Consider the following 25262-nt stretch of genomic DNA (forward strand, 5'->3'; position numbering starts at 1 on the left):
AACTAACAGCTCATCAAAAAAATATGCGGGTAACATTTTTTAATGATGGTAATTTATCTTATTTTTTTATTTTTATTATTATTTATTTTTTTCGTTTATATAATCTCTAAAGAAATACCCGCATTTATAGATATATAGCATCAACAATGGATGAATCGTTTTCAATATATAGTATACTATTATTATAAAGATTAAATTTTAAATTAATTGTCGACAATGTATAGTAAACATAAAAATGATTTTATTCCAAAATACACGTATGAATAAATTTATAAATTAAAATAAACAAAAAAAAGAAATGTGTTTATTCAGATGTGTTTATATATTTATTTATCATTTTATTTTTGACTATAAAATATAAATAATCGAAATATCGAATATACTTGGAGGGTTCAAACTGGACAATACTATTAAATAATAATTTTTTAAAAATTAGGTAAATCACAATTTCAGAGTCATAAAAGGATTTGATCTTGAAAAAATTTCGAAAATTCTTTTATTTCTATCAAAAGCACGTAGGAATCACTGTTTATATTCTTATGTTTTTTTTCTTGTCTTAAAAAAATTCTGATAGTCTTTTGCATATATACAAAAACAAAAAAAATATATATTATATATATATATATTAGAATTGTGTTTGTCTTATGAGGATGAAAAAAAAAAAAGAGTAAAAAAAAATTGCTACTCAGGCTGTGTTAGACATAAGTGGAATTAATGGCAAAGGACTTTGAAAGACGCTGAACACGACACTGTACAACCCAACGCTAATCTAATCGTTATTTTATGTATAAGAAATAAGCTCACCCTTCTGATGGCCATGGTGTATTATCATATCGACCTATCTCTGTCATTTTTATTTATTTTTTTATTTTTTTTTCTATTTCTACATTATACTATCCAATTATGAATTACACAAAGATCCATTTTACTTTAATATTCAATGGCCTTATACATATATAAACGGATATAATAAATTATACGATCATGCTATAAAATGTTTTTTTTTTTTGGACCTTAAATCTTTATTTTTACGACTTTGATAAATATGAATTATTTATCAACGATATATCATAATGGTAATATATAAATACATTTATTTATGACTTTAAGTAATATCGAGTTGAAATTTACAAAAACAGAAGTAATCTTTAATAAATAAATAAATAAATGTATTAAAAAAATTCCCATCGATTATCACGTATAAAGTATAAATTATATTTTTAATTTATAAATAAAAAAAATGGTATATAATATATATATTTTTTTTAATTTATATAAATTTAATCAGTGAGGCAATCATTGTGATATCACAGATGTTGCACATACTAAATATGTCATTTGTATCCCACACTACAGTATTAAAAAACTTTCAAAAATAATTTTGAATGAAATAATAAAAAAAAAACAAAAAGAAATCATTTGTTTTCATGTATATTATAGATAAGATTTTGTTGATAATAAGCATACATGCGAGGGTAGAATAAGTGTAAAGTAAAAGTTTTATGTAAAATGTGTGAAGGGGAAAAGTTGTAATGTAGGGTGAAGTAACAGCTGTATTAATGACCGAGTTGATACACCTACAGTATATAGCAACCACATACGAGCATCGTTTTTAGTTGCTGGCATGTACATACCATTGTGCACTTGTGTCAGAACCAAGGTAAACCAATATGCATATTCACAATGGTATAGGTATAACTAAAATTTTTCACTTTATCATTTCTTGTATTTGCGTGTTTTTATATAATCTAAGCAATGTTTTCATCGTTAATTTTCTCACCCTCATTAATTATTTGATAAATTTGTTTTTTTTTTTTTTTTCAGTAAAATTTATCTTGATTATTGTTTTTATATATCTATATTATAATAAAGAAAATTTTTAATATATGTATTTTTTTATTGAATTGAATAGCGTGGTTATTAAATATTTTTTGATTGTTTTATTAATTTTTTTGGATATCATGCAACAGCTGTAAAAATAACATTGACTGTCAACTCACCAGTGGTGGTCGATTTGAAAGACAGTATTTATGGGTTTTTTTTTTTTTTAAATCATATTTTCAAATGTTAGAATATGGGCGGGTTTCAGAGAGATTTAAGAATAAGTATGAGAAAAAACGCCCTCACGCAGTTTTCTACATTATAATAAAAAGTAAGCACATATGAATCATATTTTTTTCTTTGAAAAAAACCAAAAATACCTACACAATACGCATATATAAAAACGATAAAAAAAATTTATATTTATATACTAATATTTATATTAATTGAAATTACGTCAAAATAAAAAAAAATATTATTGGATAAATTATTAAAAATTTTTGATTGAAATAAATGATGTAAGATAAATGTCATTATTTTTTTAAATATATAAAATTATAGTTGACAAGAAGGTGAACTTTGTCAGCATGCTTGGTATATTATTTTACAAGTATCAATACATATATGATATCAATAGAGATGCGCGGAATACGTGATAGAATATTGGTAAAGATTTTAAAATATATACAGATTGGCACATTTTGTCGTCATGCCAATCCTATATATCGAATTCAAAGTCTACAATATATATATATATATATATGGATATACATAAAAATAGGGTATTCACATTGAGTTACCGTTCGACAAGAAGAGATAACTTTTCTCATCCGTCGGTAAATCACTATCGCGAATCGTTTGCACATTAATATTCAAGCCAGTCCATTACTTCACAATGTGTTCGTTCAATGCAATATCTATAGATAAAAATAAATATAGATAGATTCATATACGGCAGTATGTTCGAAGCACAAGGATTTTCAAGTAAATCCAAAATAAAAAAAATAAAAAAAATTGAATGAGACAAAGACAAAAAGATTGAATACGTATATAGAAAAAAAAATTTTTAAAAAATGATAAAGTATATAAATTTATGAAAAAAAAAAAAAATATTGAACCGATTGTATTCATATATGCTTTATTATTATTTATTTAATATTGTTGTTGAATTTCTTTTTTTTTTTAAATGGATTAAGTTTATAAATTGTCAAAGTTTAAATCTCAACTTTGGAGGCCTCGTAACAGGCAGCACGAATAGCCACGCCAAAGAGATAAAGATACGATGGCAGATGAATCGCCCACGGGGATGTTACTTTACGAGACATTGGACGCGCCGATATTGCGTATAATAAATTTACAGCTTCGTGAATCGAAGGCGGGCCCCCCTATACATATACATATATACAACACCATCTATATTTTTCTTCAAAGCCTGCCCCCGATGCTCACCTCTCTTCTCACTTAATTTATTTATTTTTATTTTATTATTTCATCTTTGTTATATCCAATAGTTTTATCCTTTTCAAGCTTTACGACACAGATATGCACTTGAATTTATTACCGGGTTTGTAACGCCAGCCAAATTACTAGGCAAACGTTCTTTACGATCGTTAATTTCCTCTCGCGCGTGATACTTTTACATCTTCTAAAAATTCATTCTTTTCATCTTGGCTTTTATACAGGATAACGTTTATTTTTACTCGATGATTATATATACATATATATTCTTGAAATTTATTAAATTTTTATGATGCTACATTTTGTCACATATATAGCCAACTGTCATCAATTTATTATATATTTAATTTTGTGATTTATGATAATAATGTTTTGTTATATTTTATTTGTTTGATTCAAATGAATTATATAGAAATATTTGGAATATTTCTCGTTCTCTAAATTACAATAGGTAAATGAATTTGAATTTTTTTCAATACTAAATATTAAAATGAATTAAATTTTTTTTAAGTAGTAAAAATTTGTTTTTGTCAGACAAATTACTTTTTTTTTTTTAAATCAATTTTTAAACTTATTTGCTAAATTTTAGTATTGAAAAAATTTTGGTTAGAACCTGTTTCTAATTGTCTGACTAATTTAAAATATTTCTACTGATTTCTTTTCTAAATGCACTGTTGTCGTGTTAAAAAAAAAAAAGTAACTGTTAAAAAATAAATTAAAATTGAAACTAGACTATCATATTTTGGGAAAGCTTTAATCAGATAATTAATTAAAATTAATTAATTACGTGTTATCTGTTTCATTTGATACTCAAGTATTTATTAATACGATTTTCATTGAGAAAAAAAAATCGATTAATAAAAGTCATTAGCAGTATTAAAATTTCCAATAGCGATGATGTTAATTAAGTTATTTTTTGTATTCAATAATCTTGAAAAGCTGGCTGTGCTAAAATTGATAAATAAAAAATTCACAATATCCGTTTCACTCGCTTGTATATTAACCTCATTGTGTTAAATAAATAAATAAATAATTTGTCTAGACTTTGTCGAGAATTTAAAAAAAGACTATATTAATATTTTGTTTAATTGAATAAAATGATTGAAGAATTTTTAAATCATTTTATTTATAATTTTGAAAAGTACTATTTGTAATTTCACTACTGTCACTTATTTTATTTAAACCCTCGTGGAACATGAAACCGGATTATCCACCAATCGTCAAACATTATTACTTACAGAATCATTCGAATCCAAGAACTCATTCATTCTCTGTATCAAACTCAAGTTGCCCTTTCCTTTATATCAATTTTCATCAGTTATATACATTGCCTAACGATCGGAGAAGACAGCTAACTAGTTCTAAAACTGACAGGTTTCCACCCCAATCACATGACAGCCAACTTGCAGTTCACTCAAAACTTTATTAAATTTAACAGAATGAAGTGTCCATGACATGCAATCCTAAATATACTGAGAAATCAAAATCCTTCAAATATCATGACCGAAAAATATATAGTATTGATGAAAAAAAAAAGTAATCTACCATAGCAATAACTACATTTAAAATATAAATATATAACAATTAATTTCAATTGAAAAATTTATTTAAAAAAAATAAATCAAAAAAAATATTATATATATATGAATGTTTATACATTTTTATTTATTTATATCTATTCATTTTTGTTACGATAAATAATCGAGTATACTTGGAGGGTTCAAAATAGCCAATAACATTAAATAATAATTTTTTAAAAATTGGTCAAATCACAATTTCAAAGTCGTAAAAGGATTCGATCTTGAAAAAAATTTCTATATAAAAAGCACGTACAATTTTCTTGATAGTATTTTGAATATACAAAAAGAAAAAAAAAATATTATAATTGTATTTATATATGTCGTCAAGTGAGAGTTGGGAATAAAAGAAGAAAAAAAAATAATACTAATAAAATAATTTCAACAATAATATAAATATCATCACTAATATAAAATGCTCCAAACAATTAAATAACATTTCATCATTGGCTATATTTAAGTGAATGAGAAATGACATGTAACAAATGTCCCTCATAAACGTCATCAACATTGTATTTCTCGAGGGTCCTGAATGACAGTATACTGACTATATCGACACAACCCGCACATTTCAAGCCCATAATTCTCATTAAAACTATTAGCCCCTCAATATTAATTACCACGAATCATCGATTTAACAATTTCTACAAATGATAACTGTATTTGACACATTTATGGAGATGTATAGTCTACAGTTGGACCCTATATAACAAGCTAATAATTTAAATGAATGAAAATCACATATATATGTATACATGTATAAATAACATGATGAAAAAAATTCAAAAGGGTAAAACGTTCATTGGACATATATAAAAAACAGATTGAAGTGTCTGAACGACACAGCATATATACGATGGGGCTGACGCGAGGATAAGTTCAGTGAATATATATACGCGAGTCGAGTATAAATGGCCAGGGTTAAAAAACATAAAAAAAAAAGCTCTTTTTCTTTTTGTATACCTCTCGAATCGATTTCACGCAAACTAGTGGATTTGGAAAAGTGCGAGACAAGCGAGTATAGAATATGTATGTATATATATGTATAGACGAATGAAGGGTAGAGAGCGGCGAGAATCAAGGGGCGTTCAGAGGCCATAAAACAACGGGCGCAGTCTGCTTGTTACCCAGACGCCGTAAACTCTGGGTATGAATCTGAATTATGGAATTATATGGCGCAGTAACTCATATCCTTGGCGCATGTAGGGTGGGCTCTGAGACCCCCTTAAATCATATACGCTACACTCGTTTGCCGGATCTTTCTCTTTTCTGCACTACTCTGTATATATATTTGCCATCATTTTTGCACTATATATACATACGAATTGTTTCTCTTTTTTTATTTTGACTCGTTGCTTATCATATATCCTTGTTTTTCAAGCTTTTATACTTTGTCTTTGTCTGTTTTTTTTTTCTTCTCTTTTTCTGTTGCTCGTGTCGGTCTTTGTTTATTCTGGATATTCACGTTCGTCATTTTACTTTATTTTTTTTTCCAATCTGTACTGAACCATTCACGAAAAAGAACCGCCGTAAAACTTAGTGGAAATACTCGTTGACGACGACGATGGGTGAACCTCATAAAAATTTGTGCTTTCAACGGCCATAAGCGACTTTACTTGGCATGACCATTTCAAAGTGCTTGTACACCAACGAGGTGGCCATTAAAATCTAAAATACATGCTTGCTCTTGTCGTATATATTTAACGATAATTTACCATATATTATATACCGTATGTATAATATACATAATCGTTCTGTCATGTCAGTTATCTCCTTTGTAAATTTTACTTTTAAAATTATTATTTGTATATTTTTTTTCAAAAATATTTATAATAATATCAAAAAAAAAACAAAAAGTATTGCATTAAAATATTGAATTGATATAGTTTAAATAATAATAATATAAACTGATTTTCAATCACAGAGTAATTTGTATATCATTTGTAGAAATTTCAAATTTAAATGACATAAGACAGATAGACGTTAACGATTCCCCCTATTGAGTTGGTATTTTACTGCAAATTAATATGAACGCACCCAATTAGCAATGAGTTGGGGAGAAAATATATATATATAAAATGGAATAATTAATTGTGGCATGTTCATGAAGTAGAGAAAACGCGGATAGTTACTGTAGAGTTGTGAAGGAGAAGGATAAAATATAATCTGGGATATAGAGGTGTTGGCCGAGACTACTAACTATAATACTAGATATCACCGTTGTGGCACCACCAGTTGCTGCTTGGTGGCTCGTGCCTTCTATGTACATGTATATATTTCACCCTATATCTTTATGTTCAACCCTCTACATACATTATACATATATATAAATTCTTCCGCATTCTCAACTTGATTGAGAAACGACCTTTTCGTGACATACGACATTTCAAAAGCACAAAAAAACTAAATAATACCGGATGCATGTTATAATAAATTGAGCAAAAAATCATTACTCCAACTGTCACATATATGGTTTAAAAAAAAACGTCATAGTATTATTCTTATATATTTATTAATTTTACTATGCTAGCAATTTGATTTACTAAAAAAGATTTTATATTTTTTTCATGTTGGGATGTTTCAAAATTATTGTTTTAGATTATGCAGGGGCTTATTTTAACTGATGTAAAAATTGTTTACACTCAATGGTTTAAGTTCAGCTGTTGCCTTCAATATTGATAAGCTCAATGACAATTATTAAAGTTTTATTAAAATAAAATACTGAGCTTTTTATAATTTTATTGTGGTATGAACACTAAACATTTACTCTGCAGACAGTGTGACTCAACCCACGGTAATCTTCGGCGCTTTTTTTTTCTATTTATATTATCGTTTCAGTTTTGTTATTTTGTTATTATTGAGACGCACATTTTAGGTATTTGTACGTCCAACGGTAACGGCCTCCCTTAATTATACATAATATTGATATTAATTAATTCAAGAGTGAATAAAAAAGTGCAGTTATCTAAGAAAAATCTACGACTTAATTTAGTTACTTTTACTCGCTAATTATTTATAGATATCACTAGTGAAATGGAAGTGTGAACATAATTTAGTGTGCAGTTTTCATTTGTTTATCGTGAATTTGATAGCAATGAGGATGGTCTCAATTTTTTATATTATAAACAATATTTTAATGGAAACATCCCACACAATATTATTTTATAACAAAAATTATTAGCTGTATTTTTTAAATGAACACACCGAGCATTATAAAGTTAATAAATTTTCTAAATGAAAATTTGAGATTTGAATAAAATATATATTATAAGAAGTTAACATATATAACACAAACACCAAATACAGAATTTATTGATAAAATTGGATATAAAAAAAATACATTAAATAAAAATTTTTATTTTGAGGTATCGTTATTTAATTTCCTTTCATTTATTTTTTTAAGCAATATTTAAAAGATAATATATTTGGAATTTTATTAATTCAAATAATAAAATTGTTGGTAATACATCAAACTTTACTTATCGACACTATATTTTTTAGTGTGTGTATGTATAGTTAAAATTACTGTGCTTGGCATGGTAATTTTTGTCCATGAAAATACAAAATTAAATGGCACGAAGGGTAAAAATTATTGTTCCCATTGTAATATATGTTAAACTTACAAAATACCCGGCCTTTACTACGCAGCACAGTAATTTTTATTTGATTTTAGTTGTAAAAATTGTTATTTTTTTTTCTCAGTGTATTATTCTTATATATTTATTATTTATCGATAATTTGTGTCTTGAATTTATTTACTTAAAAAAAAATTTATATATTTATTTTCACTTGGGATGTTTCAAAAACGTGACTGTAAGATTTTGCAGGGGCTTATTTTAACTGATGGTTTTAAAAATATTGTTTACACTCAATGGTTTAAGTTCAGCTGTTGCCTTCAATCATTGAGAGCTCACTGACGATATTTAAGAAAAATAATTTAAAATAAAAAAATAAATAAATAAAACATTTATACGCTTTTTTAAATAATGGATTTAAGATGGTGGTATAAACAAGACGAGTGTTAATACAACACCGACAGTGTGACTCGTCACACAGTATTAAAACAGTTTTTTTTTTTTTTTTTCTATTTATATTTTTATACGATTTGAGTTTTATTACAATTTTTTTTTATTCATTGTATTATGTATTTGTACGACTACATATATACATACGAGTTTATATTTGTGTTTGACGGTATTCGTATTCTATTTCGTCGTTGCTTGGAAAATTTACGAATGACAGGTTTATGCCCCTGGAAAAGGATCTTTAATGTTCTCCACGCCCACATAGATGCTATATATGCTTCATATACATGTACGAGACTTTCAACTGTGGCATTTACCACCCTGATGGTGCTAAGGGTATACGACATGACTTTAATACTGCCAGTCGTATAACGTCAAATAGCCCCAGCATATATATATATGAAGATATAATCTTACTACTAAAAATAGCTAACATGCTCTAGTGATCATTTCAACTAAAATTGTCCTGATAACATAATGTTTAATGCATATAATATATACATAGTATATACCATTACTTTCATGAAGACCTTCAACGATTTTCTGAACCATGAAAATTCTGATTTACTATTGATCTTGATTGTTGATATTTTTTCAAGTTTTCATATGATTTTTTTTAAAGCAAATTAAAATTTTAAAGACTTATTATAGATACCAGACATTTATTATCGGTAATATAAATATATTTAAAATAATCATCATAAAAATACGTTTGAATATATAAATAATGATAAATAAATCATCAAGATTGTATTATCTGATAAGCCAAGATGTGGGTAATACACTTTGTCTTGTTTGCTATTTAATTTATTTTATTATTTTTCATTCTTATGATATTATTGCGAGGAGAAAAGACAACAGTCACTTCAATATATCACTAGATAGATTGCAATAAAAACAATATTGTGAACCTTTTTGACTGTCTTTGAATGCTGCTTTACTTGGGGGAATATAAAAACTTTAGAAAAAAAATAAGGGAAAGATATAGAGAGAAAGAGTAATATACAATATACAATATTCTGTATATATGAGGCAGAAATTGCACGATAAATCAGTATTGTCCAGTAGTTGTATTTTTGTCAATGATATTTGTTTTTTTTTTTTTATATATATATTTACAGCCCTTTTATGTAGAATACCCAAATGCATATTTCAATTTCAAGAAATAAATAAATTGTACAGTCATAAACAACAACAGAAAAAAATCAACTAATTTTATTCAAGTCTAATTTGGGTAAAAAAATTAAGTCTTTTTGAGATCTCATAAAGATCTCTCCTGAATCTCGTTTGTGAGACGGATAGAGATTTTTCAGAGACAAATTAAAGACTAATTGAAGAAAAATTAGAGACGATAAAAAAATTTTCCAGTGACAGAACAGATAAAAAAAAAAACGTAGAGTTTGGAGTCAGAGTCGGAGTCGGAGTCGGACTTAAGTCGTCGGAGTTAGAGCCAGTGCAAGTAGATATTGTTGAATTTTAAAAATTTGAGTGTTTACTTATTTAATTGTGTTATTATTGAATTTAAAAAAAATTTATTTACACATATTTAGGTCAATCTTAGAATCCATATTTCGAAAAAAACGTAGAGTCGGATTAAAGGTCGGAGTCGGACTTAAGGTCAGAGTTAGAGCCAGTGCAAGTAGATACTGTTGAATTTTAAAATTCAGGTGTTTATCTATTGAATTGTGTTACTATTAAATTAAAAAAATTTATTTACACATATTTAGGTCAATCTTAGAATCCATATTTAAAAAAAAACGTAGAGTCGGAGTCAGTGCAAGTAGATATTTATTGAAAAAAAAGTTCAAAAAGTTATTCGTTGTTAACTTGTTCAATTTATCTTTAATTCGTCTCTTATTTTTCTTTAATTCTTCTTCAATTTGTCTCTGAAAAATCTCTATCCGTCTCACAAACGAGATTTTGAAGAGATCTCGTGAAGAGAACTCTATGAGATCTCAAAAAGACTTAATTTTTTTACCCTTTATAATTCATAGTTAAATATTGTTCATCAAAGAAACTTTTTGTTATTTTTTTAGAAAATATATTTCATTTTGATCAATTTGTTCAAGAAACCTGTCAATGCAAATAGCACAAAGTATCAACCCTATTTTTATTTTTTGTTTTCTCAGTTACTGGGCATCAGCTGTCCAACAAAATCATGCCATTTCTTGTGGTAAATCACACTGATCTTTTTTTTTTTTTTTTTTGAGAAAAGGATTTTCGTAACTTGGTAGGATCAAGCAATGGACAAGTCGACGTCGTACGTATACCGAAGAAAATAAGAAATACGAGATGACGAAGGTAGCCAGTTTGTCGGTGATAGATGGTCGACCTTTACCCTCTGACACACGACCATTAGTTTCCATCCTGTGTTTCTGCCACCTCTGTGTCTAGATGTTCAATCCCCAAGAGAAACTAACGATTGTTTGTTTGTTTTCTACCCTTCTTTTCACCACTCTAATATTATCAAATTAAAAAAAAAAAAATAGAAACAAAAAAAAATTTATATATGTCATTATGACAATTATCTCATGAGGTTGATCAATCTCAGAACTTTTGATAGATTACATTGAGGGTAAAATAACAAGTTGATATATACAGTTGAAGTGTGAGTAATGAATCACTTGTTGTTAATTGTATATAAAACATAAAAAAAAATAAAATAAAAATAGTTATTTATTATGTGTTGCAATCTGTGTGTGTCTGACTCGAAATAAAAAATAAAAATAAAAAAAAACAAATTTAAATTATAAATAATTAATCGCTTATGACAAAATAAAAAAAAAAAATTTCTACAATCTAAAATTTCAATATAAATATTTTTAAAGAATGTCATTAAAAGAAAATGACAAATATAAAAATGTCATTTAAATACGCTTGTATATTATTTTATTTAATAATTGAATAGAAAAAAAAAAAAAATGATTATTATATTTTTTTTTTGATTTTTAATCTACCTGTCAATTTTAGCAATTAGAAAAAGAGTCAAGCAAATGCCGGAGTAGTGAACATTCACTCTTGTCTCTTTTTGACTTTTATATATATATGTACATATATGTGTCGATGTATACCGGCGTTTTGTAAAGAGGCAGACGGATGGGCATTCATTGTCCGCGTTCGTGCCATGCCGTGTTCGTTTTGCATCCGGAGCTGTCAAGTTGGAGAGTCGACGTGTGTCACCAGATAAACTCAACGTCAATCGACCCGCAACACGCTATGCTTTCACGCGTGGCATTCAATTTTCCCATACATTTATACACTTGGCAAAATACAACATATTTCCATATTGCTATATATATAAATTTCGCAATGATATATATTTTATATCACACAAACCGTCAATTTCAATTCACAGTTAAAATCAAATTTTTTTTAAGATGACACACAATAAATACTCATCTTGATTGAAAAAATAAATAAATTTATATATATTTGAAAGTCACTATACTGATATTTATTAACATAAAAAAAAAAAAATAAATTCACGTGTTATTTTAGTTTAATAAAATATACGAGTATTTATAACAATCAAGTTGACATTAAAATTCAGACAAAATGAGTTCTTTGAAATCGTAAAATCTTGCCTTCACTTGCAGGTGCTATAAACCTGACATTACATCGGATTATGCAAGAGTCATAAACATCCCAGGGCTTTCAAAGTCGTTTTCTCTATATTCCCTGCTGTTTTTACATCTGAGATATTCTCTACTAGGTAAAACATGAATAAACATATATTTTAAACGAGTTGCACGATGATGTAAATGACTCATTGATCACAATGATATATTACGATCGTTTGATGATTATCTTTTTTTTTATTTTTATAGAAATAAATTTTTTTTTTTCTTTTGATGACAATTTGAGATATATTGATTATTTATAAGCATTGCATTAAATACAAATTGCAAAACTTGTAAAATTGAAATAAAAAAAAGTATATATATAAGACAAAAGTTTTAAAATAATGTAATAAAAAAAAATTAATTACAGATGAAAAAAAGCATATTATAAAATTGTGGGTATATTTTTTGATGTTGTCATGTTAATGACTGTCATCGTAATTAAGAAAACTTAATAATTATATGGGACATTGAGAAATTACATTTAATAGCTTTATCATTCATTTAAAATTTTTATTATAGTTATTTATTTTTTATTCTTTAATTAAAAATTGGAAATTTTATTTTCAACTTTTTTATTTTAATATCTTGTATTTTTAATTTATCAATTTTCATTTTTTTTTTATATTTATTACGTAATATAAAAAATATATAGGTGTTTTTAATAAAAGAAAAAAAAAAAACAAGTAGATATATGGTTGTCTTGAAGATTTAATTTTTAATGATAAAATGGTGCAATGTAATATGTGAGAGATCTTTTTGTGTGCCTTGAAGCAACATAAATCGAATGGGCATATATTTTTTTTCAACAAAAGAAGCTGTTGCAACTGATTCAGTATGAAGATAAGGTACTGAAAGAGAGTAACACGCGCAATAGGTTGAAACTGATCGTAAAATGATTCGCCATTTTTATCACATCCGTTTTGTTCTAGATACTGTTTGAGATATATATATTTATCGCTCTAAATTTCAAATATTTTAAGTAAATAATAGTGCCTTCTTACAGCTTGTTTTAAAAAATTATTTTTATCATTTCATTTATATTCATTTTAAATTGATTACCCAAGATTTTAAATGTCGATTGTAAGATAAAAACAAATTGAAATTACCATACTTATTAATTATTTATAAATGTTATTAATATATATTTTATCTCATTGAATTTTTTCTCTTTATTAATGAGATAGAATTAAAAAAATAATTGTATCTATTTATTTTAGAGATATAATCAGTAGTTTTAATAAAATACTCAGCTAATTAAAAAAAAAATAAAATATACCTATATATTTTTTTTTTAATTCAATATTTTGGAAACAAATTTGTAGGTAATTTGAATTTTACTTTTTTAATGAGATTGCTTGTATCGTATTTTTTTAAATGAGCTAAAATTAATTATTGCTCTGCCTCGAAGAAAATTTAGTCTTTGGTCATGAATAAAAATATTATGCTACTTACAAAATAATTTGCTATTTCAATGTTATTTTAATATTAGAAAAATAATCCTATGGAATTTTTAGGTATATTAGGGTATCGTAAAAAAAACATGATTGTAATCGAAAAATAATAAATCTCTTGGACTCTTGAACAAGTCAATATATATATTTTTTTTTGTGGTAGAATTTTATACGGAAAGTTATTTTTTGTGAAAGTTTTACTATTGTAAAAGTTACTTTGTTGAAAATTATTTCGTTAAAGTTGGTATATATAATCAAAAAAAATAAAAATACTCGTTTTATCGAAATATCTCCCCCCCAAAACGAATGACTATATTTTTTTCTATTGCACTTGCAAAAAATAAAATAATAATACCTGAAATACACCTTATTTGCCACCATCTACTCTTTTTAAGATAGATAGACAGTTCGATCATTTACTGTGTGGCATGCTGCAGTTTTATAAATAAATAAATAAGATCTTACCTTTTTCAGCAGAATGCAGTCATCAAGACTCAGATGTTCCTTACTTCCTCCTCGCAGTATTTTGTGAATCTGAAACATAAAATATAAAATACCAATTAAAACCAATAATCAATATACTCATTATATTAAATTAATAATTTAAAAATTTATTATATTTTTTTTAATTTTTTAATTTAAAAATTTAAAACAATTAATGAATATCATCAATTTAAATGATCTGGTTTTATTTTTGTTAATTTATTATAGTCCATTTGCAAGTGTCACAGAGTCACTTGGTTTAAGTTTATCTTTTTAAAAAATAAAATATAAATGTTGCCTCATTTAAAATAAAGAGTGAGAAAAATTAGACAGAAATTCGTCGTGCCAATCGTTTACTGTGTATTTAAGTATTTTTGATGTCATGAAGAAAAAAATAAAAGAATAAAAAATAAAACAAGACGATAAACAGGATAATATTTTTTTTTTTTTTTTATATATATTTTTTATTTTTCTCACCACGGCGGTCGAGGTTCTTGGGCGTTAATTTATTGCGCAGAAGCAAGGGTCCCCAAAGACCAAGGCATAAATTTTTCAGCGGCTATTTTAACTACGTGCGGTCTGTGGTTTTTCAATTCCATTAAAAAAAAACAATCTTATTACTAAATCTTTTACCATTTTAAATAAAATCTTAATTACAAATGTCTATATAAATTTGTTTTTATTCTTTCAAGTATTTTTATATATTAAATTTTGAAATTCGTATATGAGAATGGAAATTGTGAGTCGATATATTCGCAATTAAATGACATTTCAGTATGCAATTTAAAAAAAAATAAATAAATAACAAACATTTAATGCAATTATACATAAAATCACAGTCAACGTTTGATAAATAATTTATGAAGTGAAAAAGATTTATTTTCACAAAGTGGCGCACACACAACAGGGTGCCGCTGGTCTCTTGTTTGCGATAACCATCACTTTTGCGCCTTGTAAATGTGCATTATACGTAACGATGAATATAACACATTTATTTCAACGAGAAATTGTTTTGCGGCTCCTTGAGTTTAAATGAATATTCAAGCTATATATTGTACACAGTTGAATACTTTTTTTTTTTTTTCTTTGTGCATTTACATATATTAAATAATTCTCAAGATTATATATTCTGACAATATGTATAATTGTGCGGGAAATATACTGGATAATTTAAAAAATTAATATTTAATATTTCATAATTACACCGCATCTACATTCATATAATAATTGTCAAGTTTTTTATTTTATTAACATAAATGAAAAATTAAAAAATAAATATAAAAACGCAACTGTAGATAATTATTTGATGGCGCCTGCGTGTGAGTTACGTGAAGACATATTCACCATAAGATTAAAAAAAGAAAATATATTCAAAAATAAAAAAAGGCTCACAGAGCTAATGATTAACAAGCATGATAAAAAACACGACACGATGTTAATACAGTGTAACGAGGTAGAAGCTATTTTATATGTATTTACATTAAAAATAAAAAAAAAGTTTATTTATAAGTTTATATATAAAATAAAATACATTTAATAATTTATGATTATTTTATTAACTAATACAACATTTATGAAGTTGATTGATTAATAAAATTTTTCATAATGTTAAGTATGTTTTTCATTTGTATTAAAAATATAAATATTCAAATGAAAACCCACTTGTCGTTCAATCTGTCACAATTTATAGTCAGTCCTTGGATAAGACTGACACTGACATATCGTAGCACTTTGTCTCGACGATTTGCATGAACGCTAATCAACATTAAACTCCGTGACATGACTATTAACTTACTTCTAAATATTCTTTTTTTAATATATTAAAAATAAAACATTTTTTTTATTTTATTTTTTTCTTTATTATAAATTATATTTATAAATAATATTGTCATAAATCATTAATTTAAAATACGAGCAAATAACAATGACTCCATAAGCATTTTTATTTATGATTTAAAAATACAAAAATAACAATTTATATATATCAATACATATATTGCACATAATTTAATTTCTTATTCTATAAATTTTAACTGCCCTTGTTGTCATTCGTCTTGTTTCACAGTAGTGCATTCGACTTGCAGCTGCTAACGATACATCATAATTGCAAACCGGCATTTCAAGTCATTCACATCTGCTGTTTTTATATTTATTTTTTTTTGTTATTCAATTTATTTATTTTTGCAACACGTAAAGCAAAAAAAATAAAATAAAATAATAAGAAGGTTTGACAAACAAAATACATGTTAATGAGGTAACAAACAGTTTTGATTGATATTGAGAAAAAAATTTCTTGCTAATGTAAGCAGTTAATTAGTACTGCTGAAAATAGCTAACGAAAGTTTGAGTATAAATCATACCAATTTAAACACGAATATTTAGCAATTAAGTGAATGTAAATTAAACAACAAGAGAATATATAAATGCTGAATAAAAGAGAGAGTTGTATATTTGCCAATTCGACAAGTTTGTCAACAACACCATATGCATTGCCATAATGCAAATGGTCTAAATGTTGTGTTTATAAAGCATCGAGTTGTACCATTGATCCGTATATATATTCTGGCAGTCGAATTAACCACCTACCCCAACTAGTTTAATTTACAGAGTGTTGCTGGTATATATACGGGTGTGTTAATCGTGTAACACGCCGCTAACGAGCCGAGTATGTTTAGTATGTTTACTCCCTATACATACACCAGCCAACAACACCAACAGAAGCAGAAGCAGCATCATCCAAACCCTCGTTACTGCAAAACTTGTCTACACATATATATATCTATATCTTGCACAATTCATGAACGATCTCATCGTCTTTTACATTTGTATATTTGTTAAGCAGGTTTTCTCATGCTTCAGTTTTCTCACTAATTATATCAGCATATTTTTTATTTTAATCATTCATTAAAAATTACACCAATAAGTCTCATACCATCTTGTTTATTCTTTATCAAAATTAATCATCAATTTCTTGATATTTTCTTGATATTTTTTCATGATAAATATTTTAATGTGTGTTTGCTTTAAATTTAAATTAACTAACAGCCTCATTAATTTTACCGGAAAATCTAGTTGTATAATTTTTTTTTTTTAAAACAAGTTAATGAAAGTGTTGAATATTATTGATTTATAACGTTGTTTTAAATTATTATTTTTAAAAACATTATATTTTTATTTTTATAAATATATTATTATTATTATTATTCTTGATATTTGTCGGTTTTCAAGATTTATGAATCATAATTTGTGTATATTTATCAAATTTTTATATGTTTAATAAAGGTATTTATATTTAATGTTAAAATCGTGCTTTCTTGTCAGAAATGAAGACTATATTTAGGTGACCATTAGAAATATTATGGGATTTAGTGAAGGAGTAATCACGTCACGCATATCACAAGGGGAGTATTAATACGATGACAAAGTGTTAAGGTTTTGTGTGTACTTATATATATATAAATGATTTGAGGGGGATTGTATTAAGGGTTTGCTGACTGTGCATTTAACACTAACGTCGTCGTCATTTATAGAAAACTTGAGTACATAATATATTGTCAAGTAAATATAGAAAAAGATTGAAAAAAAAGAGAAAAAATTTGAGTGAAAGTAAAAAAACATTTAAAGACAAATGAGTTATCCCTTCATAAGAGATAAGAATAAGAATTTTTTGATTTAGTATAGCTGACTCCCGTGGAGCTTGCTATAACGAATTGATGTTGGAATGGTGTATACATACTGTTTATACCACCTCTGAGAATGATTAGTTACACTCTATTTACCAACTGCAATCCCAGCTTTGTTTATATATAGCAACACCCACGAGCTCAATTTATCTCATGCACAGTGTTAAATGTTTTATTGTTTTTTATTTTTCTTTATTTAAATCAACAATTTTTTTTTAAATATAAATATACATCAAAAGATTTTAATCTACCAAGAAGAAGAAGAAGACTATTCAAAAAGCTCTCATATTGATTTATACTGTATATAATGATGTTGTCATTAAGTTGGGTTTTTTTCTTTTCAACTTGGATTCTAGCGTGTTGGCAATGTGTTTTAAAATAAAGTGATAATATAAATCAGCTTGTCTGATTCACTAGTGTAATTACTTGATTGTATTTCTTTTTTAATTTTATTTATTTTTATTTGACTAATGAATAGCACGAATCTAGGTGTCACCAAATGTTCATGTATAAACAAGATGGCAGTGATAAAAGGGTATATACAAAAAAAGAAAAATGAATATGTAAAAAAAAATAAATAAAAAAATGAAAAAGATTGCCACACGAGAAGTATTTGAAGACAAAGTGTGGACGATATATAGTAAGGTCTGTCTAGTTTTTGACCACCGTAGTTGGGTAGTGAAAATTAATGATCTGTCGTTGCGACAATTGCCAGTCATTAGTCACGCAATGGTGACTTTATCTATGTCATTGCTAGTGTGTGTGTGTGTGTATATACTGTTGAAAAAAAATTAATTTTTTTTCTTAATGAACACTGCGTGCAGTTGGTTTAATAAATAATTGAGACAGCATGCTTTGTTGTTTTTCATTAGTAACAAATCTAGATCACAATGTCATCTGTCAATGTTGACATATAAATTAATTTATAAATATATTTTATTAAATATATTTATGTTCTTTTTATTTATTCTATTTCAATAAATTATTGTCGTCATATACTGTCAGGCTAATGAAAAACTTTCAAGATCCCAAATAAACCAAAAACATCTTGGCAGTATAGAAATTATAGACGCTTAGCTTTCTGCAGGATTTCCGGGATAGAACACTCTACCTTTTGGAAAACTCCCCTAAACTATACCTTCCCTTATACTGAGGAGTATTAAACTTCTATCCCGAGGCATGACATACGACCGGATTCTCGACATTTTTTTTTTTATTTTTCTCTTCTTACTGACATCAAACCCTCTGGTTTCATTCAGACATGTCACTATATTTTGAAGAAAAAATACTGGGAAGTGATTCATTTTTACCTCAAATTTTATCCACCCTCCAGTTTACTTGATATATATGCTATAGGGTAAATTTATTTTTCTTTATTCTGTTAGCTAGAAAATCTGAATTTTTTTTTTAGTTTTGATTAACTTGATTATACATATCAATTTTATTTAAAATTTGGATGAGACGTAATACCTTATAACTTTTTAAATCATCATTGTGAGCAAAAAAAAAATTACAAACTTTTCGTTGTTTCTGACAAGAACATATATAGGTGTATAAATATATGTATATACATTGTATATATTGGTCTAAACGAATGCCAGTAGATGGTATGTTAAAGATAGAAAAAGTGATTCATGACCAGTGAAGTAGTGAGGTCCCTGAACGTGTAAGAGTAGACGTTGCTATATAAGATTGTACGGGGGTCGTATATATACGAACGAGAAGAGGCCAAAAGTCAAGACGATGAACACGATGGATAACGCGGGGTTAACGGGGAAACGCGAGCTCAGAGATTATGGAGGCGGTGGCCCGAGGGCGACGTGGATAAATCACCCTACGGTGGTGGTTGTGGCGGCAGAGTACCCGGCGGGCTTGTCCTCCCAGCACAAGTTCCATATATACATATATATATATAATGGTATTTTTGCTTGTGCAAAAGACATGATAGTCTAGCAAATTCCAGTTTGGAGGCTGAATGTACGAGTGAGAGGATGACTTGTATGTTTTTGTTCAATTAATGGCTCGACAAGTGTGCTTGAACACACAAATCAATTTTGAATAAAAAAAAAAAAAAAGAGATGAATGATCGATTTCATTTCTATAGAAGATTTTTATTTATTTAAAATTCAACTCCTACACTTATTCTAATTGCAAAAAAAAAAATAAAATAAAAAGATTTATTGCGGTTATCTGAGAAAAAAAGAATTAAATTTCCATTAAATGTCAATGGGAAAAAATTAATCAATCATATAAATGATAAATCAATGTCTAAGAGTCGAACTAAAGACAGCGAGTACCATATCAAACATCAAAATGTATATATGCAGGGTTTCTCAATAACTCACTGATTAATTCCCAGTTTAGCTGAGAATTGTGATGATCAGTCGGTTGATGTAAATGAGAATTAATTCAAGTACTTCATTCCTGACTTCTCACTATACTCTTGGGAATTCATTGGATTTATACGTTGACGAGTTTTGACTGAATGATGAGGGTAGAGTATACCGACCAGCTTGTTTTCTAATTACGTGTAACTACAACTTAAGTTGATTTTATAGAAGGGACAATCAACGGACATGAACTGATCGAACTGTCATTAACAGACCAAGCATAAAAACGTTTGGCTTTATGTACTTTAGATCCTTGTTTACTCATTTTCTCATTTCCTTGTGTTGTTGGCATTAAAGGTGGGATTTCATTCCAACACAATGATACAAAAAAAAAAAAAAAAAAATCCATGTACCAATCCGTGTCTGACGAACAAAGACCATTCGATTTACGACGATGTTTCACGTAATTTTCTCTTCAATTCTTATCCACCCAATGTCGACAACTTTTTTTTTATTTTTCGCTATATCTTCTCCTTTATTTCTTCTTGACACTTTCATTCTTAACCTCAATGCTTTTCACCCTACAAAGAGATCTATGTGTCTCCTTGGGGGACAACGATTTAATTGTACGACAAGATTTACTGATGCTCTGCTTTCTTTTTTATCTTTTTTTTTTTTCTTCTGTCACCAATAATGAAAGGAAAAAAACACTTTTCAAAGATCAAAAGTAGAATCTTTTAATTGAATATCGTTGAAATAAATTTACAAATAATTAAAAATATATTTCAATCGATTTAAAAATGAAAATAAAAAAAATTCTTTTATCATATATCTCTAATTCCATTTGTCGACTGAATAAAAATTGTATGGTATTTTTTTTTTTTTCTCTTTAATCTGGCAATTGATCAATGAATATGGTAATAAAAAAAAAAAAAGTTATATATATAATAATTGTATATTGTTGGGATATTTATTTGAACCAATGAAAAAATAGTACCTAATGATTTTTTGTGATGATAGCATATGAAAAATAATTATTGAATTATTCATAAATGAAAAACAAAAAATAAGGGTGAGAAGTAAAAAAAAAAAACGGAGTAAAATTGAGCCCACAGTTGCATTGATTTTTTTATTCATGAAATAAAGAAATGAATATAGCCAAATAGTTTGTTCGCATTTAACTCGTTACAGCTGCGTATACACATAGTGCGGAAAAACGTTGGTTTATTTTATACAATAACATGCAAGTGAGATGGAAATAAATATATACGTATATAGTTAGTATATTGGTTGTGGCTGCGGGAATATAAATTACGATGCAATGACACGCCCTCTAATGCTTTCATTATACAGCGGCCATAGTAATTGATTTAATATTAACCCCGTGGGAGGAACAGCCAATTAATTATCCGATGGGAATTGCATGAATTTCAGCTGATGTGTTTAGCGACAGGTCACAATATACAGTTTGAGAAATGTCGTATGTTATTTTAGCATAAATTTACATATACCTAATTCCACTTTTATTTTTTTATACTCTCTTTTATCTCTTCTTTTCCATATCATGATAATAATTATAATAATAATAAATAGCAACGATGAAAATAGATTTTCAAAATTGTAAATTCATAAATTCATAATTGTAAAAAGACTTATTGTATTATAACATAATTAACAAACTAATTATTCACATATTTAAATGACGATTTAATATAAATTATACTTTTTATATTTTCAAATTACTTTGGTTAATTTGAGAACAAATTTATTCAATTGTCAGTACAAAAATTCTTTTGCATGATTAATAAAAAACAAATAAATTCGTTTGACTTTTTAGTGAGGGAAAATAAAAGAAATGAAAAAAAAAAATTAGCTATAATTCATTCGGAATGGCGAACAAAGGAGGGTTGATCCAAACGATTTTCTCATGTTGACTTTGGACGAAGATATATGGGCATCGTATGCCTGGCTTACACAACATATATATAAGATAGATTTTCTCGTATTCAATTCGTCCCATAAATGAAGGAAAAAGGATCATGTCCTTATTCTTGTTAGCAAGACTGACGAATAGTATAAATAAATATGTCTCAGTGTATATTTATGTATAACAATCATAATACACTAGCCACATATTATTAGAATATTTAATTTATTTATTAAAATTAAATATATATATTTTATATCAAAATTTAATAGTTTAAACAACATCACAAACTACACTTGTTACTGGTTATTTATATCAAAGAAAAAAATAAATAAAAGTAGCATATCAATATGTTGTTAATAAATTTGTTAAAATGTGTTGCTTAAGAACATGAAAATTTCACATGATGATAATCTATATGCAATTAATTTCAGATAATTATAATCAGCAAGATCAAATATGCTCTCAATGTATCTTAAAAAGTGGATAATTATCCGTCTAAAGTATACTGGTGTTTAAATTTTTTTTTTAATTAAAAAAATTTTAAGTGTTACATTGCTTTTAAACATTTTAAATTATGACGATACTACCTTTGTATATAATATTTTTTTTTTCTTTTCTCTTAAATAAATTTAATAAACGGTATTTAACAAAGTGAAAGGTTACACATGCACAAATTCACAATTTATATATAAATAAAACTAGCTAACAAAGTGATCGTGACATCGATTAATTCATTCGCACGTGTTGATTTTGTATTTATGTTTATAAGATATTTTTATAAACGATAGGAAGGTGTTATCGATTTTTATATCTTGATATATATATATATAAATATACTTTCTCTTAGTTTGTATTGCAAATATATTAACAGCTTGTATATATTTATATATTATTTACTGTATTAAAAATTATTGCTATTTCACGATATTCTTTATTATCGATAATAAATATTGACGAAATATTGTGGTAATTTAAAACAGTAATAATCATAAATTCATAACACAAAAAAAAATTATTATTTATTTGCAAATATCATCGATTTTATTTTAGTTTTTTAATTTTATTCCTTTCTATTATTCAACACATGTTTAAAATAATAATTAATTGTGTTTTTTTTTTTTTTTTCATAAATGTATTATGAAACGGAAGCAAGTTATATATTGTGTACGATAAAGTATAAATAATATATACATTTTTTTTTTATATATATTGGTGTTACAGAGCTTTAAATATAATCCAGTTGGCAGGGATCAAGACACGCAATATCCATCACTTTGTCGAATTTACAATCACCAAAAACTGTTATTATAATTTTTTTTTTTTCATTTTATTATACTGTCAGTAATGTAATTTGCTAAATGAAAAATAATTTGGTATACTTTTATATTATTTTAAAAATTCAAAGTACTCTGTTGTGTATAATTATATTTTTTTTTTTTTGCAAATATTTTATCAATTTTAATATTTCAGTGTATATTTTAAAAAATTGAATATAAATTAAAAAAAATTAAAAAAATGATAATAACAAGTTTGATGAATTAATTTTAGAATATAGTAAATTAGTAAAATTTGTATTAATGAATTAAAGTTGTATTGAGAGTTAATTTTTTAAAAATAAATATTGTAAATGCAAAAATTAACTTTTGATCTTTTAAAAAAAAGTCTTGTAAAAGAAAAAGATGTTGTGAGTCTTAGCCATGTGTGTTCATACATGTCTCATGAGGATACATTCCAAATAAAGATGGCAAGGGGATGTATATATAAGAGGGAGTGAAAGAGGGAGTTTATATACACGAAACGCACCCAACCAGTTTGTGTCGGCGCGGCCATATAATATCTTAATCTGACGATCTTATCACGAGCATTAAGATGGGAATATATGGAAGTGGCTTTAGTGTCCCATAAATTAAGATTAGTCAGTCGGCACTTGCCATTAACATTTGCCATTACTGCTATTAACATTAATTATAGCCGGGCTTCCACGCTATAAACCATGAGTTGCCCCTTTATCTTGGCTTGAAAATATATATTTATTTTTTTTATTTATTACACTAGTTTATTTATTTATTTTTTTATATTTAGTTGAGTTGCTCAATGCATATATATACTCAGATTTCACTTCAAAACAAGCTTCTCATTTTGGTGTACATAAAACTTTTTTTTTTTTTTTTTTTTATACATCTAATTATTATTTTTAAAATGATTTTGTTGTTTTTTTAATTTATTAGACCTTTTTTCTTTATTTTTATCTTTTTTATTTATTTTTTAAAAATATGTTAAAAGTATTTTTAATGTTTTTATTTTTATTACAAGTCTCTATCTCTCTCTCACACTCTGTTATTTTTGCACAATGACGTAATTACATTGACACACACCGACACAAATGTGTTGGCATTATATTGCATAGTGTGACTTATCAGACAATCTGACATCAGTGCAATTACAATTTTCAACATTGTATTTCTCGTTAATGATGTATGTGATAATAAATTTTACGTTTTCACAAAATATTCTGAGTGACAGCTAACATGTTCGTTATGAATTACAAATAGCAGGTGAAGAAAAAAAAAGTATAATAATAAAGTTAATTATATATATAGAAAAATAAAATAAATAAATAACACGAATGACATAGTTGAAGGATAATTGAGATGAATTAAACAATATGTTTGTCAGTATGTGTGTGTATATAATTAATTATCAAAACTGTCGACATATATATTTATATATCGATGATATTGCTACTGAAGATTCGCTGTCTCACAGAAAAAATAAATAAATAAATAAATAAAAATTTACTGCCACCTTTCATTTTATTCTCATTATTAGCATATATTCAAAATATATCTTAATTTTACAATCACATGTATATATATATTAT

General features: G+C 26.4%; 1 long non-coding RNA gene across 1 annotated transcript in view; it reads right to left on the bottom strand.

Annotated features, from left to right (window-relative positions):
- The window catches only part of LOC122852411, a 147927-nt gene that overhangs the window by 89370 nt on the left and 33295 nt on the right, over positions 1-25262 (bottom strand). Inside the window, exon 6 of the long non-coding RNA XR_006373815.1 lies at positions 14421-14489. This is a non-coding gene — a long non-coding RNA (uncharacterized LOC122852411). The remainder of the gene's footprint in view (positions 1-14420; positions 14490-25262) is intronic.

This window comes from Aphidius gifuensis, linkage group LG3 (assembly GCF_014905175.1).
Source record: "Aphidius gifuensis isolate YNYX2018 linkage group LG3, ASM1490517v1, whole genome shotgun sequence".
Classification (NCBI taxonomy): Eukaryota; Metazoa; Arthropoda; class Insecta; order Hymenoptera; family Braconidae; genus Aphidius; species Aphidius gifuensis.